Raw genomic sequence first — 19,324 nt, 5'->3', positions numbered from 1 at the left:
TTTTTTGTCTTCTCCACATAACCCCCTATCATTATTCTATTCCACCTATAGTGCTATATCCATGGCTCACGCTCATGTATTGTGTGAAAGTTGAAAAAAGTTTGAGATTACTAAAGTATGAAACAATTGCTTGTCTTGCAATCGGGGTTGTGCAAGATGAGAGCATTCTTGTGTGACGACAAACTATATGATTTTGTAGGGATGAACTTTCTTTTACCATGTTATTTTGAGAAGACATGATTGCTTAGTTAGTATGCTTGAAGTATTATTATTTTTATGTCAATATTAAACTTTTGTTTTGAATCTCTCGGATTTGAATATTCATGCCACAATAAAGAAAATTACATTGAGAATTATGCTAGGTAGCATTCCACATCAAAAATTCTATTTTTATCATCTACCTACTCAAGAACGAGTAGGAATTAAGCTTGGGGATGCTTGATACGTATCCAACGTATCTATAATTTTTTATTGTTCCATGCTATTATATTATCTATTTTGGATGTTAATGGGCTTATTTATACACTTTTATATTATTTTTGGGACTAACCTACTAACCCAAGGCCCAGTGCAAATTGCTGTTTTTTTTGCCTATTTTAGTGTTTCGCGGAAAAGGAATATCGAACGGAATCCAAACGGAATAAAACCTTCGGGAGAGTTACTTTTGGAACAAACGTGATCTAGGGGACTTGGAGTGGACGTCAAGAAACCAATGAGGAGGCCATGAGGCAGGGGGCGCGCCCTCCGCCCTCGTGGGCCCCTCGTGGCTCCACCGACCTACTTCTTCCTCCTATATATATATATATATATATATATATATATATATATATTCATATACCCCGAAAACATCCAGGAGCACCACGAAACCCTATTTCCACTGCCGCAACCTTCTGTACCCAAGAGATCCCATCTTGGGGCCTTTTTTGGAGCTCCGTCGGAGGGGGAATCGATCACGGAGGGCCTCTACATCAACTCCATGGCCCCTCCGATGATGTGTGAGTAGTTTAACTCAGACCTTCGGGTCCATAGTTACTAGCTAGATGGCTTCTTCTCTCTCTTTGGATCTCAATACAATGTTCTCCTCGATCTTCTTGGAGATCTATTTGATGTAACTCTTTTTGCGGTGTGTTTGTCGAGATCCGATGAATTGTGGGTTTATGATCAAGTTTCTCTATGAACAATATTTGATTCTTCTCTGAAATCTTTTATGTATGATTGGTTATCTTTGCAAGTCTCTTCGAATTATCAGTTTGGTTTGGCCTACTAGATTGATCTTTCTTGCAATGTTAGAAGTGCTTAGCTTTGGGTTCAATCTTGCGGTGTCCTTTCCAAGTGACAGCAGGGGCAGCAAGTCACGTATTTTATTGTTGCCATCGAGGATAAAAAGATGGGGTTTATATCATATTGCTTGAGTTTATCCCTCTACATCATGTCATCTTGCCTAATGCGTTACTCTGTTCTTATGAACTTAATACTCTAGATGCATGCTGGATAGTGGTCGATGTGTGGAGTAATAGTAGTAGATGCAGAATCATTTCGGTCTACTTGTCGCGGACATGATGCCTATATATATATATATGATCATGCCTAGATATTCTCATAATTATGCACTTTTCTATCAATTGCTCGACGGTAATTTGTTCACCCGCCGTAATACTTATGCTATGTTGAGAGAAGCCACTAGTGAAACCTATGCCCCCCGGGTCTATCTTTTATCATATAAGTTTCCAATCTATTTTACTTTGCAATCTATATCATAAAAATGCCAAAAATATTTATCTTAGTATCTCTATCAGATCTCACTCTCGTAAGTGACCGTGAAGGGATTGACAACCCCTTTATCGCATTGGTTGCGAGGTTCTTATTTGTTTGTGTAGGTACGAGGGACTTGCGTGTAGTCTCCTACTGGATTGATACCTTGGTTCTCAAAAACTGAGGGAAATACTTATGCTACTTTTCTACATCACCCTTTACTCTTCAAGGGAGAACCAACGCAGTGCTCAAGAGGTAGCAGTCAGCTATGAGCAAAGTTATGAAACTCATTCAGATGACAAATTATTGCTGATATTATTTCAGACTCATTTTTGGTATCACATACCTTGCTTTCCCTCTAACTTTAGCCTCAGCTCAGACACTTCGGCGGCATGGGAAGCAGAGGCTTGCATTGCATCTTGTTTGATTCAAATAGATATGTAGGTTAATCTCATGTACGAGTTATTAGATCCTCCATTCGGCCTTCTTTGCGAACACCGAATAGAGTCTCAGGGGCTACTATCTATACATAGTCCTTCTTCTTATATAGATAAAAGGCGTTATATTACATACCTCAAAGCCTCTCAGAAGGCTAGTGTAGGCCTTGTTCAATCCGCTTTTAGTGGACTAAACCCTTTCAACCACCGTACCCATAAGGGTACGATGTTCTTCCACAATGGTGGAACTCTGAAGCGCTTCCACCAGAGTATCCGACGCCTCCGGAATGACAGAGGTCGTCGGTGGGATTGGCGCACCCCCTTCTTTCAAAGGAGGCTGCTCACCTGATTCCGGAACCGTATGGGTCTCCGAAACAATGTCCGGTTGGGGGCCGAATTGGGCATGGCCCCCGTCGCTAGTATCCATGGGGGTCGGTTCTCCCATGCCTCCGACAGCAGAGGTATCACCCTCTGGCGCCATTTCAACGGCTTATCACACCTCTCCCTGGCCTGGAAGGGTCCTTCGGGACAACACTTCGGCATTGTCCGTAGCTTTGGGGGAGGAGGCCGGTGGAGGCGACCCGCTATCCATCACGTTCGGATCTAGCGAATTCCCCGAAGATGAGGATTGTTGGGGGAAGACGCGAGCCGGACTGAAGCATGCAATTCAGTATATTAAAATCACAAGATGGAAAACCGTATATATATATATATGTGTGTGTGTGTGTGTGTGTACAAGTGCCTTTGGGGTAGTTATGATCCGGCCAGGGGCTTCGGCCTGGGGTTCCACTCATCGGCGTCCGATTCGGAGTCATCCGTGAGGGAGATTATCCCTTTCTTGGATGCCTCCGCCTCCAGATCCGCGGAAGCCCCCCTTTTCTTCTTTCCCTCCTTAAGGGGAGAATTGCTCTCTTCCTCCTCCCCTTCGTCTTCATCAGGGGAGGAGCGAGTCTCGGTGTCTTCAGACACTACGTCCGAAGCACCTTTATGGCGGAGGCCACCTTTGGCCTCCTTTCCCTTCTTCTTGGTCTTCTTTTCCGGCGCTTGATATGGCGCTGGAACCAGCATCCTCGATAATAGAGGGATGGCTGGGTCTTCGAGTAACAGAACCGGACAGTGAATCCACTCCGCCTTCTTCCTCCAGCCCTGTGGGAAGAATGGAAGGCTTAGTATGCCCCTTGGATTTACAAATAGTAAAGTTATCATGAAAACTTATGGGAGATGCTGTGTGAGTACAGTCAAGGCCTAGGTCATCGGTCATGTGCACCCACGTCTTTTGTGTCTTGAAAAACAACTTCCACATGTCTTCATGCTTTGTGCCGAAGAATCGCTGCAGGGTCCGGGGAACGGCCGGGTCGAACTCCCACATGTGTTGAGTTCGGCCTTGGCAGGGGAGAATTCGATGAAAGTGCATTACCTGGATTACACTGGAAGGTTGGTATTCTTGTCTACCATACTCTTGATGCGCTTATGCAGCATGGTAAACTCGTTGGATGACGCCTAGTCTAGGCCCTTGTTGAGCCAAGATGTCAGCCGTAGTGGAGGCCCGGACTTGAACTCGGGAGGAGCGGCCCATGTGGAGTCACGGGGTTCCGTGACGTAGAACCACCCCTGCTGCCACCCCTTCACGGTCTCCATGAAGCTACCTTTGGGCCAAGTGACATTGGGAAGCTTGCTCACCATGGCGCCGCCGCACTCCACGTGTTGACCGTCCACCACTTTTGGCTTTGCATTGAAGACCTTGAGCCATAGGCCGAAGTGGGGAGGGATGCGGAGGAATGCCTCACACACGACAATGAAAGCCGAAATGTTGAGAAAGGAATTCAAGGCTATATCATGGAAATCTAGCCCGTAGTAAAACAAAAGTTCGCGGACGAAAGGATGGAGGGGAAACCCTAATCCGCAAAGGAAATGAGGAATAAATACTACTCTCTCATGGGGCTCCGGAGTAGGGACGATATGCTTCTTGGCCGGAAGCCAGTGGGCGATTTCCTTGGCTAAATACCCTGCTTCCCCACTTTCCCTGAGCGCCAGATCCGGACATGGCTGGAGCGTTTGCAGGGGACGGAAGGAACTGAACTCGGGCGCTGGAGCTCAATGGCGGATGCATTGAGGAAGGAGAATGTGTGGGTTGAAAAGGCAGATTCTTATCTCCGTATAAAGGCAGTGAATATCAAGCGCCCCCCCCCCCCCCCCACGAGCCTTAAAACTCGCCTATTCCCAAGGGGTCGTGCTTACGGCACGGTTGGATTACCCAAACCCGTATTGATGAGAATCCCGTAATAAGGGGACGCGGTCTCTGTTTTGACAAGACGCGTCAATGAGGACCGCGCCTCGAAATACGAAGCGGGAGGCTAAAAAATGGTCAGAAATAATAATAATAATAATAATAATAATAATAATAATAATAATAATAATAAGGCAAGAACATAACGTCTCGCTGAAAAACCTATCCATGGACACGGCTTATTTTGCTTTGTTTTGCCCTTGTGGTTCAGGGTTGTGACTGTTATACGGAGCCGAACATAGTTCTTTTGACCAACTGCTTTGGAGTATTCGGTGGAGGAACCCGCCTTGTAATGCCAAAGGAAATCTGCGTGCCGGACACATCGTCATTGAAGCCTGGTTCAGGGGCTACTGAGGGAGTCCTAGATTAGGGGGTCCCTGGGCGTCCGGGCTATGTGATATGGGCCGGACTAATGGGGCCAAGAAGATATAAGATAGAAGGCCTTCCCCCGTGTCCGGATGGGACTCTCCTTTGCGTGGATAGCAAGCTTGGCGTTCGGATATGAAGATTCCTTTCTCTGTAAACTGACTCTGTACAACCCTAGCCCCCTCCGGTGTCTATATAAACCGGAGGGTTTAGTCCGTAGAAGCAAGAATAATCATTATCATACAGGCTAGATATCTAGGGTTTATCCATTACGGTCTCAAGGTAGATCAACTCTTGTAACCCGTATACTCATCAAAGTCAATCAAGCAGGACGTAGGGTATTACCTCCATCAAGAGGGCCCAAACCTGGGTAAACATCGTGTCTCCTGCCTCCTGTTAACCTCGATCCTTAGACGTACAGTTCGGGACCCCCTACCCGAGATCTGTCGGTTTTGACACCGACACCCCCACCACACGTCACCCCCATTTCCTCCCCTCTCCCGCAAAAACGACTAACTCCACAGCACCAAAGCATCTTACGTCACATCGTCCGTACTTCATCGGCCTTTCTACCCCTCCCGTCTCGAAACCCTAGACTACTCATCCACCGGCGTACCCGAGCCCATTCACTGCCAGCGGCGTCTAACTCGCCGGATCTGCTTCTACGGCCGCATCTACCCCTCCCACCTCCCCTAGAAACAAGTAGACTGCTCATCTACCACTGTACCACAACCCATTCAGTGTCGGCCTTATCCACGGCACAGGATCTGCTTCGCCGGTACTCTCGTCAACCGCAGCACATCTGCAGCGGCTCCTTCGTACTCCCCACCGGAGACGCTTCGTCCACACACCCCCGGAGCCGCCCAACCGACGCCCCCTCGAGGGCCTCTGATCCTCTTCACCGACACCTTCCTCAACCGTACCGGAGCCGCTTCACCGACACCATCATCAACCCTATCGGAGTAGCTTCGGCTATACCATTCTCAACCCTACCGGGGCAGCTTTGCCAACTCACAAGTCCATGGCCTCAGATCCGCTTCGTCGCACCCTCATCCAACCTACCGGAGTAGCTTCTAATGCCTCGTCCATGGCCATAGATCCGCATCGTCGACACCATCCCGAACCCAACCACCAGAGCAGCTTCACTAATGCCCTCGTCCACGGCTACATATCCGCTTCACCCACACCGTAGTCCACCCTACCGGAGCCGCTCCACAAACACCCTACTCGATGGTTCTAAATCTCCTTACCGGACCCCGACAGCCAGTGCAGCGTCATCACCCTTGACGTTTCTAACCTGATTCCCACCGTCTGGCAAGATGCCAAGCACCCGCCATGGCCTAGGTACTTGTCACCTTTAAACCCATCCATCATCACCTGCCCGATGTACTTCAAATATACTAACAGGTCACTGTTACATGTTATGCAGCTAGCAAAAACTATAGGGACAATGTTTCTTCTGGATCTAACAGATTGGCCAACCAAGATCCTAGACTGAGGCATTGCTATGATCTTGTAAGTGCGTCTCTCTCTTGTATTGTTGTGTGCCTGCCAGCATGCTTTGCTAGGATTTTCTACTACTGGCTGCGAAATTAGATATGTAGATGTCATACATGATACTACCTCGTACCTCCATTCCTAAATATAAGTCTTTCTAGAGATTCCACTATAGGCTACATACAGAGCAAAATGAGTGAATCTACACTCAAAAATGCATCTATATACAACCTTCTTCTTGTAGACGTTGTTGGGCCTCCAAGTGCAGAGATTTGTAGGACAGTAGCAAATTGCCCTCAAGTGGATGACCTAAGGTTTATCAATCCATGGGAGGCGTAGGATGAAGATGGTCTCTCTCAAGAAACCCTGCAACCAAATAACAAAGAGTCTCTTGTGTCCCCAACACACCCAATACAATGGTAAATTGTATAGGCGCACTAGTTCGGTGAAGAGATGGTGATAAAAGTGCAATATGGATGGTAGACAAAGGTTTTTGTAATCTGAAATTATAAAAACAGCAAGGTAACTAATGGTAAAAGTGAGCGTAAACGGTATTGCAATGCTAGGAAACAAGACCTAGGGTTCATACTTTCACTAGTGCAAGTTCTCTCAACAATAATAACATAACTAGATCATATAACTATCCCCAACATGCAACAAAGAGTCACGCCAAAGTCACTAATAGCAGAGAACAAACGAAGAGATTATGGTAGGGTACGAAACCACCTCAAAGTTATTCTTTCTGATCGATCTATTCAAGAGTTCGCACTAGAATAAAACCTTAGGACACAAATCAACCAAAACCCTAATGTCACCTAGATACTCCAATGTCACCTCAAGTATCCGTGGGTATGATTATACGATATGCATCACACAATCTCAGATTCATCTATTCAACCAACACAAATAACTTCAAAGAGTGCCCCAAAGATTCTACCGGAGAGTCAAGACGAAAACGTGTGCCAACCCTTATGCATAAGTTCATGAGGTCACGGAACTCGCAAGTTGATCACCAAAACATACATCAAGTGGATCACGTGATATCCCATTGTCACCACAGATAAGCACGTGCAAGACATACATCAAGTAATCTCAAATCCTTAAAGACTCAATCCGATAAGATAACTTCAAAGGGAAAACTCAATCCATTACAAGAGAGTAGAGGGGGAGAAACATCATAAGATCCAACTATAATAGCAAAGCTCGTGATACATCAAGATCGTGCGATATCAAGAACACGAGAGAGAGATCAAACACATAGCTACTGGTACATACCCTCAGCCCTGAGGGTGAACTACTCCCTCCTCGTCATGGAGAGCGCCGGGATGATGAAGATGGCCACCGGAGAGGGATTCCCCCCTCCGGTAGGGTGCCGGAACGGGTCTAGATTGGTTTTCGGTGGCTACGGAGGCTTCTAGCGGCAGAACTCCCGATCTAGGTTATTTTCTGGAGGTTTCTGTATTTATAGGAATTTTGTGCATTGGTCTCACGTCAAGGAGGTGCCCGAGTCATCCACGAGATAGGCCCATGCGCCCGGGGGGTGGGGGTGCCCCCACCCTCGTGGACGCCCCGGGACTCTTCTGGCCCAACTCTTTTACTCCGGGGGTCTTCTTTTGGTCCATAAAAATGGTCAAAATTTGGCACATCAATTGGACTCCTTTTGGTATTCCTTTTCTGTAAAACTCAAAAAAAGGAAAAAAACATAAACTGGCACTGGGCTCTAGGTTAATAGGTTAGTCCCAAAAATCATATAAAATAGCATATAAATGCATATAAAACATACTAGATGGATAATATAATAGCACGGAACAATAAAAAATTATAGATACGTTGGAGACCTATCAAGCATCCCCAAGCTTAATTCCTGCTCGTCCTTGAGTAGGTAAATGATAAAACAGAATTTTTGATGTGGAATGCTAGCTAACATAATTATAATTATCAATGTAATTTTCTTTATTGTGGCAAGAATATTCAGATCCATAAGATTCAAGACAAAAGTTTAATATTGACATAAAAATAGTAATACTTCAAGCATACTAACCAAGCAATTATGTCTTATCAAAATAACATAGCCAAAGAAAGCTTATCCCTACAAAATCATATAGTTTGGCCATGCTTCATTTTCGTCACACAAAATGCTCCCATCATGCACAACTCGGATGACAAGCCGAGCAATTGGTACATACTTTTTAACGTGCTTCAGCCTTTTCAACCCTTACGCAATACATGAGCGCAAGCCATGGACATAGCACTATGGGAGGAATAGAGTATGATGATAGGGGTTATGTGAGAAGACAAAAAAGAAGAAAGTCTCACATTGACGCGGCTATCAATGGGCTATGGAGATGCCCACCGATTGATGTCAATGCAAGGAGTAGGGATTGCCATGCAACGGATGCACTAGAGCTATAAATATATGAAAGCTCATCAAAGAAACTAAGTGGGTGTGCATCCAACTTGCTTGCTCACGAAGACCTAGGGCATTTGAGGAAACCCATCATTGGAATATACAAGCCAAGTTCTATAATGAAAGATTCCCACTAGTATATGAAAGTGACAACATAGGAGACTCTCTATCATGAAGATCATGGTGCTACTTTGAAGCACAAGTGTGGTAAAAGGATAGTGGCATTGCCCCTTCTCTCTTTTTCTCTCATTTTTTTGTTTTTTGGGCCTTCTCTTTTTTTATGGCCTCTTTTTTCTCTTTTTTTATTTTTCGTCTGGAATCTCATCCCGACTTGTGGGAGAATCATAGTCTCCATCATCCTTTCCTCACACGGGACAATGCTCTAATGATGATCATCACACTTTTATTTACTTACAACTCAAGAATCACAACTCGATACTTAGAACAAAATATGACTCTATGTCAATGCCTCCGGCGGTGTATTGGGATATGCGATGAATCAAGAGTGACATGTATGAAAAATTAAGCATGGTGGATTTGCCACAAATACGATGTCAACTACATGATCATGCAAGGCAATACGACAATGATGATGCGTGTCATAATAAATGGAATGATGGAAAGTTGCATGGCAATATATCTCAGAATGACTATGGAAATGCCATAATAGGTAGGTATGGTGACTGTTTTGAGGAAGATATAAGGAGGTTTATGTGTGATAGAGCGTATCGTATCGCGGGGTTTGGATGCACCGGCGAAGTTTGCATCAACTCTCAAGGCGAAAGAGGGCAATGCACGGTACGTAAGAGGCTAGCAATGATGGAAGGATGGGAGTGCGTAATATCCATGGACTCACATTAGTCATAAAGAACTCATATACTTATTGCAAAAGTTTATTAGCCCTCGAAGCAAAGTACTACTACGCATGCCCCTAGGGGATAGATTGGTAGGAAAAGACAATCGCTCGTCCCCGACCGCCACTCATAAGGAAAGCAATCAAAGAACACCCCATGCTTCAAATTTGTCACACAACGTTTACCATACGTGCATGCTACGGGACTCGCCAACCTCAACACAAGCATTTCTCAATTTCACAATTACTCAACTAGCACAACTATAATATTACCACCTTTATATCTCAAAACAATTATCAAGTATCAAACTTCTCATAGTATTCAATGCACTCTATATGAAAGTTTTTATTATATCCCTCTTGGATGCCCATCATATTAGGACTAAATTCATAACCAAAGAAAATTACTATGCTGTTTAGGACTCTCAAAATAATATAAGTGAAGCATGAGAGTTCATCCGTTTCTATAAAAGAAAACCACCACCGTGCTCTAGAAAGATATAAGTGAAGCACTAGAGCAAATGACAAACTACTCCAAAAGATATAAGTGAAGATCAATGAGTAGTCGAATAATTATGCAACTATGTGAAGACTCTCTAACATTTAATAATTTCAGATCTTGGTATTTTATTCAAACATCAAGCAAAACAAAATAAAATAAAATGGCGCTCCAAGTAAAACACATATCATGTGGTGAACAAAAATATAGCTCCAAGTAAAGTTACCGATGAACGAAGACGAAAGAGGGGATGCCTTCTGGGGCATCCCCAAGCTTAGGATTTTGGTTGTCCTTGGATATTACCTTGGGGTGCCTTGGGCATCCCCAAGCTTAGGCTCTTGCCACTCCTTATTCCATAGTCCATCGAATCTTTACCCAAAACTTGAAAAGTTCACAACACAAAACTTAACAAAAAACTCGTAAGCTCCGTTAGTATAAGAAAATAAATCACCACTTAGGTATTGTTGTAAACTCATTCTAAACTCATATTGGTGTAATATCTACTGTATTCCAACTCATCTATGGTTCATACCCTCCGATACTACTCATAAATTCACCAAAATAAGCAAACAACACATAGAAAACAGAATCTGTCAAAAACAGAACAGTCTGTAGTAATCTGGATCAAACGTATACTTATAGAACCCCAAAAATTCTAAAACAAATTGCTCGACATGAGGAATTTTTCCATTAATCATCTTCAAAAAGAATCATCCTAATCTCACTCTCCAGTAAAAAATGTCAGCTAATCTCGTGAGCGCTAAAGTTTCTGTTTTTTACAGCAAGATCACAAATACTTCACCCAAGTCTTCCCAAAGGTTCTACTTAGCAGAAACACTAATTAAACCATAAAACCACAATAATAACAGAGGCTAGATAAATTATTTATTACTAAACAGGAGCAAAAATCAAGGAAAAAAATAAAATTGGGTTGCCTCCCAACAAGCGCTATCGTTTAACGCCCCTAGCTAGGCATGATGATTTCAATGATGCTCACATAAAAGATAAGAATTGAAACATAAAGAGAGCATCATTAAGAATATGATTAGCACATTTTAGTCTAACCCACTTCCTATGCATAGGGATTTTGTGAGAAAACAACTCATGGGAACAAGAATCAACTTGCATAGGAAGGTAAAACAAGCAAATCTTCGAGATTTTCAACACATAGAGAGGAAACTTGATATTATTGCAATTCCTACAAGCATATGTTCCTCCCTCATAGTAATTACATGTAGTGTGATGGCCTGGCTTATTAGGGATGATAAACTACTCATATCAATAAGGAATTCCTTCTTTTCCGGTAGCCCATTTGGACAGAACTCCAAAGTTAAGCGTGCTCAGCTTGGAGTAGTGTCAGGATGGGTGACCGACAGGGAAGTTGCTCCCGGGTGCGCATGAGTGAGGACAAAGTGTGCAGAAAAGACTAGTATTGGTCTATGGGGCCAGTCTAGATCCCGCCAGGAGTAACGACCACCGGCGGGTGTGTCCGGGGCGTTACAAGTTGGTATCAGAGCCGACCCTCGCGGTTACACGGATGGTTGCGGACAGGTGCGTGGTCATGTTGTTCATGACGTTTGTGACCCATCATGGCACACGGCATGGCACATGTACTGGACTGGAAGCACAAACGTATGTGCCAAGAGGGAACGTTCCTGTGGCCCGACGAGGACGTTGGTTCCTCTGAGTGGGGGTGTATGTGATGGCCTGGCTTATTAGGGATGATAGACTACTCATATCAATAAGGAATTCCTTCTTTTCCGGTAGCCCATTCAGACAGAACTCCAAAGTTAAGCATGCTCAGCTTGGAGTGGTGTCAGGATGGGTGACCGACCAGGAAGTTGCTCCCGGGTGCGCATGAGTGAGGACAAAGTGCGCAGAAAAGACTAGTATTGATCTGTGGGGCCAGTCTAGATCCCGCCAGGAGTAACGACCACCGGCGGGTGTGTCCGGGGCATTACATGTAGGATCCTAAGAAAATTCAACAATATAGCTATCACAAAATATATATTCTTAACACGATCCACATGTATGCAAAGTTGACACTCTTCCAAAATAGTGGGATTAACATTAACTAAAGTCATGACCTCTCCAAACCCACTTTCATAATTATCACAGTAAGATTCAACACCCTCCAAAATTGTGGGATAATTACTTCCTAAAGTTGACACTCTTCCAAAACCACTTTCATCAATATAATCAACATAAATAGGAGGCATGCTATCATCAAAATAAATTTGCTCATCAAAACTTGGGGGACAAAAAATATCATCTTCATCAAACATAGAATCCTCAAGCTTGTGGCTTTGCATATCATTAGCAACATAGATATCCAAGGAATTCATACTAAGAACATTGCAATCATGCTCATCATACAAAGGTTTAGTGCCAAACATTCTAATGCATTCTTCTTCTAACACTTTGGCACAATTATCAGAATCCTTATTTTCACGAAAGACATTAAAAAGATGAAGCATATGAGGCAACATTAATTCCATTTTTTGTAATTTACTTTTATAGACTAAACTAGTGATAAAACAAGAAACTAAAAGATTCGATTGCAAGATCTAAAGATATACCTTCAAGTGCTAACCTCCTCGGCAAAGACGCCAGAAAAGATCTTGATGTCTACTACACAACCTTCTTCTTGTAGACGTTGTTGGGCCTCCAAGTGCAGAGGTTTGTCGGACAGTAGCAAATTTCCCTCAAGTGGATGACCTAAGGTTTATCAATCCGTGGGAGGCGTTGGAGGAAGATGGTCCCTCTCAAGCAACCCTACAACCAAATAACAAAGAGTCTCTTGTGTCCCCAACACACCCAATACAATGGTAAATTGTATAGGTGCACTAGTTCGGCGAAGAGATGGTGATACAAGTGCAATATGGATGGTAGATAAAAGTTTTTGTAATCTGAAATTATAAAAACAGCAAGGTAACTAATGGTAAAAGTGAGCGTAAATGGTATTGCAATGCTAGGAAACAAGGCCTAGGGTTCATACTTTCACTAGTGCAAGTTCTCTCAACAATAATAACATAATTGGATGATATAACTATCCCTCAACATGCAAAAAAGATTCACTCCAACGTCACTAATGGCGAAGAACAAACAAAGATATTATGGTAGGGTACGAAACCACCTCAAAGTTATTCTTTCTTATCGATCTATTCAAGAGTTCATACTAGAATAACACCTTAAGACACAAATCAACCAAAACCCTAATGTCACCTAGATACTCCAATGTCACCTCAAGTATCCGTGGGTATGATTATACGATATGCATCACACAATCTCAGATTCATCTATTCAACCAACACAAAGAACCTCAAGTATTCTTGGATGCCTCCGCCTCCAGATCCGCGGAAGCCCCCCTTTTCTTCTTTCCCCCCTTAAGGGGAGAATTGCTCTCTTCCTCCTCCCCTTCGTCTTCATCAGGGGAGGAGCGAGTCTCGGTGTCTTCAGACACTACGTCCGAAGTACCTTTACGGCGGAGGCCACTTTTGGCCTCCTTTCCCTTCTTCTTGGTCTTCTTTTCCGGCGCCTGATATGGCGCCGGAACCAGCATCCTCGATAATAGAGGGATGGCTGGGTCTTCGGGTAGCAGAGCCGGACAGTGAATCCACTCCGCCTTCTTCCTCCAGCCCTGTGGGAAGAATGGAAGGCTTAGTATGCCCCTTGGATTTACAAATAGTAAAGTTATCATGAAAACTTACGGGAGATGTTGTGTGAGTACAGTCAAGGCCTAGGTCATCGGTCATGTGCAGCCACGTCTTTTGTGTCTTGAACAACAACTTCCACATGTCTTCGTGCTTCATGCCGAAGAATCGCTGCAGGGTCCGGGGACCGGCCGGGTCGAACTCCCACATGTGTTGAGTTCGGCCTTGGCAGGGGAGAATTCGGTGAAAGTGCATTACCTGGATTACACTGGAAGGTTGGTATTCTTGTCTACCATACTCTTGATGCGCTTATGCAGCATCGTCAACTCGTTGGATGACGCCTAGTCTAGGCCCTTATTGAGCCAAGATGTTAGCCGTAGTGGAGGCCAGGACTTGAACTCGGGAGGAGCGGCCCATGTGGAGTCACGGGGTTCCGTGACGTAGAACCACCCCTGCTGCCAACCCTTCACGGTCTCCATGAAGCTACCTTTGGGCCAAGTGACATTGGGAAGCTTGCTCACCATGGCGCCGCCGCACTCTGCGTGTTGATCGTCCACCACTTTTGGCTTCGCATTGAAGACCTTGAGCCATAGGCCGAAGTGGGGAGGGATGCGGAGGAATGCCTCACACACGACGATGAAAGCCGAAATGTTGAGAAAGGAATTCAGGGCTATATCATGGAAATCTAGCCCGTAGTAAAACAAAAGTTCGCGGACGAAAGGATGGAGGGGAAACCCTAATCCGCAAAGGAAATGAGGAATAAATACTACTCTCTCATGGGGCTCCGGAGTAGGGACGATCTGCTTCTTGGCCGGAAGCCAGTGGGCGATTTCCTTGGCTAAATACCCTGCTTCCCCACTTTCCCTGAGCGCCAGATCCGGACATGGCTGGAGCGTTTGCCGGGGACGGAAGGAATTGAACTCGGGCGCTGGAGCTCAATGGCGGATGCGTTGAGGAAGGAGAAGGTGTGGGTTGAAAAGGCAGATTCTTATCTCCGTATAAAGGCAGTGAATATCAAGCGCCCCCCCCCCACGAGCCTTAAAACTCGCCTATTCCCAAGGGGTCATGCTTACGGCACGGTTGGATTACCCAAACCCGTATTGATGAGAATCCCGTAATAAGGGGACGCGGTCTCTGTTTTGACAAGACGCGTCAATGAGGACCGCGCCTCGAAATACGAAGCGGGAGGCTAAAAAATGGTCAGAAATAATAATAATAATAATAATAATAATAATAATAATAATAATAATAATAATAATAATAATAATAATAAGGCAGGAACATAACATCTCGCTGAAAAACCCATCCATGGACACGGCTTATTTTGCTTTGTTTTGCCCTTGTGGTTCAGGGTTGTGACTGTTATACGGAGCCGAACATAGTTCTTTTGACCAACTGCTTTGGAGTATTCGGTGGAGGAACCCGCCTTGTAATGCCGAAGGAAATCTGCGTGCCGGACACATCGTCATTGAAGCCTGGTTCAGGGGCTACTGAGGGAGTCCTAGATTAGGGGGTCCCTGGGCGTCCGGGCTATGTGATATGGGCTGGACTAATGGGCCGAGAAGATATAAGATAGAAGGCCTTCCCCCGTGTCCGGATGGGACTCTCCTTTGCGTGGATAGCAAGCTTGGCGTTCGGATATGAAGATTCCTTTCTCTGTAAACTGACTCTGTACAACCCTAGCCCCCTCCGGTGTCTATATAAACCGGAGGGTTTAGTCCGTAGAAGCAAGAATAATCATAATCATACAGGCTAGATATCTAGGGTTTAGCCATTATGATCTCAAGGAAGATCAACTCTTGTAACCCGTATACTCATCAAAGTCAATCAAGCAGGACGTCGGGTATTACCTCCATCAAGAGGGCCCAAACCTGGGTAAACATCGTGTCTCCTGCCTCCTGTTAACCTCGATCCTTAGACGTACAGTTCGGGACCCCCTACCCGAGATCTGTCGGTTTTGACACCGACACCCCCCACCACACGTCACCCCCATTTCCTCCCCCTCCCGCAAAAACGACTAACTCCACAGCACCAGAGCATCTTACATCACATCGTCCGTACTTCATCGGCCTTTCTACCCCTCCCGTCTCGAAACCCTAGACTACTCATCCACCGGCGTACCCGAGCCCATTCACTGCCAGCGGCGTCTAACTCGCCGGATCTTCTTCTGCGGCCGCATCTACCCCTCCCACCTCCCCTAGAAACATGTAGACTGCTCATCTACCACTGTACCACAACCCATTCAGTGCCGGCCTTATCCACGGCACAGGATCTGCTTCACCGGTACTCTCGTCAACCGCAGCACATCTGCAGCGGCTCCTTCGTACTCCCCACCGGAGACGCTTCGTCCACACACCCCCGGAGCCGCCCAACCGACGCCCCCTCGAGGGCCTCTGATCCTCTTCACCGACACCTTCCTCAACCCTACCGGAGCCACTTCACCGACACCATCATCAACCCTATCGGAGTAGCTTCGGCTATACCATTCTCAACCCTACCGGGGCAGCTTTGCCAACTCACAAGTCCATGGCCTCAGATCCGCTTCGTCGCACCCTCATCCAACCTACCGGAGTAGCTTCTAATGCCTCGTCCATGGCCATAGATCCGCATCGTCCACACCATCCCGAACCCAACCACCAGAGCAGCTTCACTAACGCCCTCGTCCACGGCTACATATCCGCTTCACCCACACTGTAGTCCACCCTACCGGAGCCGCTCCACAAACACCCTACTCGATGGTTCTAAATCTCCTTACCGGACCCCGACAGCCAGTGCAGTGTCATCACCCTTGACATTTCTAACCTGATTCCCACTGTCTGGCAAGATGCCAAGCACCCGCCATGGCCTAGGTACTTGTCACCTTTAAACCCATCCATCATCACCTGCCCGATGTACTTCAAATATACTAACAGGTCGCTGTTACATATTATGCAGCTAGCAAAAATTATAGGGACAATGTTTCTTCTGGATCTATCAGCTTGGCCAACCAAGATCCTAGACTAAGGCATTGCTATGATCTTGTAAGTGCGTCTCTCTCTTGTATTGTTGTGTGCCTGCCAGCGTGCTTTGCTAGGATTTTCTAGTACTGGCTGCGAAATTAGATATGTAGATGTCATACATGATACTACCTTGTACCTCCGTTCCTAAATATAAGTCTTTCTAGAGATTCCACTATAGGCTACATACAGAGCAAAATGAGTGAATCTACACTCAAAAATGCATCTATATACAACCTTCTTCTTGTAGACGTTGTTGGGCCTCCAAGTGCAGAGATTTGTAGGACAGTAGCAAATTGCCCTCAAGTGGATGACCTAAGGTTTATCAATCCATGGGAGGCGTAGGATGAAGATGGTCTCTCTCAAGAAACCCTGCAACCAAATAACAAAGAGTCTCTTGTGTCCCCAACACACCCAATACAATGGTAAATTGTATAGGCGCACTAGTTCGGTGAAGAGATGGTGATAAAAGTGCAATATGGATGGTAGACAAAGGTTCTTGTAATCTGAAATTATAAAAACAGCAAGGTAACTAATGGTAAAAGTGAGCGTAAACGGTATTGCAATGCTAGGAAACAAGACCTAGGGTTCATACTTTCACTAGTGCAAGTTCTCTCAACAATAATAACATAACTAGATCATATAACTATCCCCAACATGCAACAAAGAGTCACGCCAAAGTCACTAATAGCAGAGAACAAACGAAGAGATTATGGTAGGGTACGAAACCACCTCAAAGTTATTCTTTCTGATCGATCTATTCAAGAGTTCGCACTAGAATAACACCTTAAGACACAAATCAACCAAAACCCTAATGTCACCTAGATACTCCAATGTCACCTCAAGTATCCGTGGGTATGATTATATGATATGCATCACACAATCTCAGATTCATCTATTCAACCAACACAAAGAACTTCAAAGAGTGCCCCAAATATTCTATCAGAGAGTCAAGATGAAAATGTGTGCCAACCCTTATGCATAAGTTCACGAGGTCACGGAACTCGCAAGTTGATCACCAAAACATACATCAAATGGATCACGTGATATCCCATTGTCACAACAGATAAGCATGTGCAAGACATACATCAAGTGTTCTCAAATCTTTAAAGACTCAATCCGATAAGATAACTTCAAAGGGAAAACTCAATCCATTACAAGAGAGTAGAGGGGGAGAAACATCATAAGATCCAACTATAATAGCAAAGCTCATGATACATCAAGATCGTGCGATATAAAGAACACGAGAGAGAGAGAGAGAGAGATCAAACACATAGCTACTGGTACATACCCTCAGCCCTGAGGGTGAACTACTCCCTCCTCGTCATGGAGAGCGCCGGGATGATGAAGATGGCCACCGGAGAGGGATTCCCCCCTCTGGCAGGGTGCCAAAACGGGTCTAGATTGGTTTTCGGTGGCTACGAAGGCTTCTGGCAGAGGAACTCCCAATCTAGGTTGTTTTCTGGGGGTTTATGTATTTATAGGAATTTTTGGCGTCGGTCTCACGTCAAGGAGGTGCCCGAGTCGTCCACGAGGTAGGCCCATGCACCCGGGGTGTGGGCGCGCCCCCCACCCTCGTGGACGGCCCGAGACTCTTCTGGCCCAACTCTTTTACTCTGGGGTCTTCTTTTGGTCCATAAAAAATCGTCAAAAATTGGCACGTAAATTGGACTCCGTTTGGTATTCCTTTTCTGTAAAACTCAAAAACAAGGAAAAAACAGAAACTGGCACTAGGCTCTAGGTTAATAGGTTAGTCCCAAAAATCATATAAAATAGCATCTAAATGCATCTAAAACATCCTAGATGGATAATATAATAGCATGGAACAATAAAAAATTATAGATATGTTGGAGACGTATCACCCTACCCGCCGACCATGTAGCCTAGCTGGAGAAAGCATCGCCGAGGACCAGGCCAGATGGGACCAGTGGTGACGGCTCGCTGGAGGAACCCTAGCGCTTCAGGCAGGGGATCGAGGTAGAGGGAAAGGGGAGAGGAGATGCAAGCGGGCAAGGCAATGAACGCTTGTGTGTTTATTTTTACTTAAGGGTCAGGTGTGACGCGGGCGTGAGCAGTTGCATTATGAGTGTAATATAGGTAGACAACAGAGTCATTTCAATATTCCCCTTCCCTTCAATTTTTAGTGAGCTTCTACCCGAAACACCCCCCTTCAAAGCGAAATAAGTTAAGCCCAAGCCCATAACTCAAAAGTGACATCTTTACATCTTTTATGGCTTATTTTTACAATAAGCTCTTAAAAGGCAGAATAGAACCGGCCCTTAACCTGCAATTCAATTGTGCGTGCAATGATGAATCACTCATGCCTGCTATAGTGTACATTTAGGCATCATCATACATGGCATAACCTAATATATGTGCATTCCATTGTAGAATCTGGAATATGCAATGTTTATGTTAGTTCATACGTTGCACATGATGTTTAAATGCCCCTTAAATCTGGCCAGTTAGGTGATGGTCTTTAAGCCTCCTTCTTTGCTTCTTTTCTTGATATGTAAGATTTGCTCACACATCTGTTCAATTGCTTGTTTGCATCAGCCAACCATACTAGGACTGTTT

This window comes from Triticum urartu, chromosome 3A (genome assembly GCF_056163025.1).
Source record: "Triticum urartu cultivar PI428250 chromosome 3A, HENAU_Tu73, whole genome shotgun sequence".
In the NCBI taxonomy this organism is placed as follows: Eukaryota; Viridiplantae; Streptophyta; class Magnoliopsida; order Poales; family Poaceae; genus Triticum; species Triticum urartu.
Note: the sequence above shows the minus strand (reverse complement) of the source record.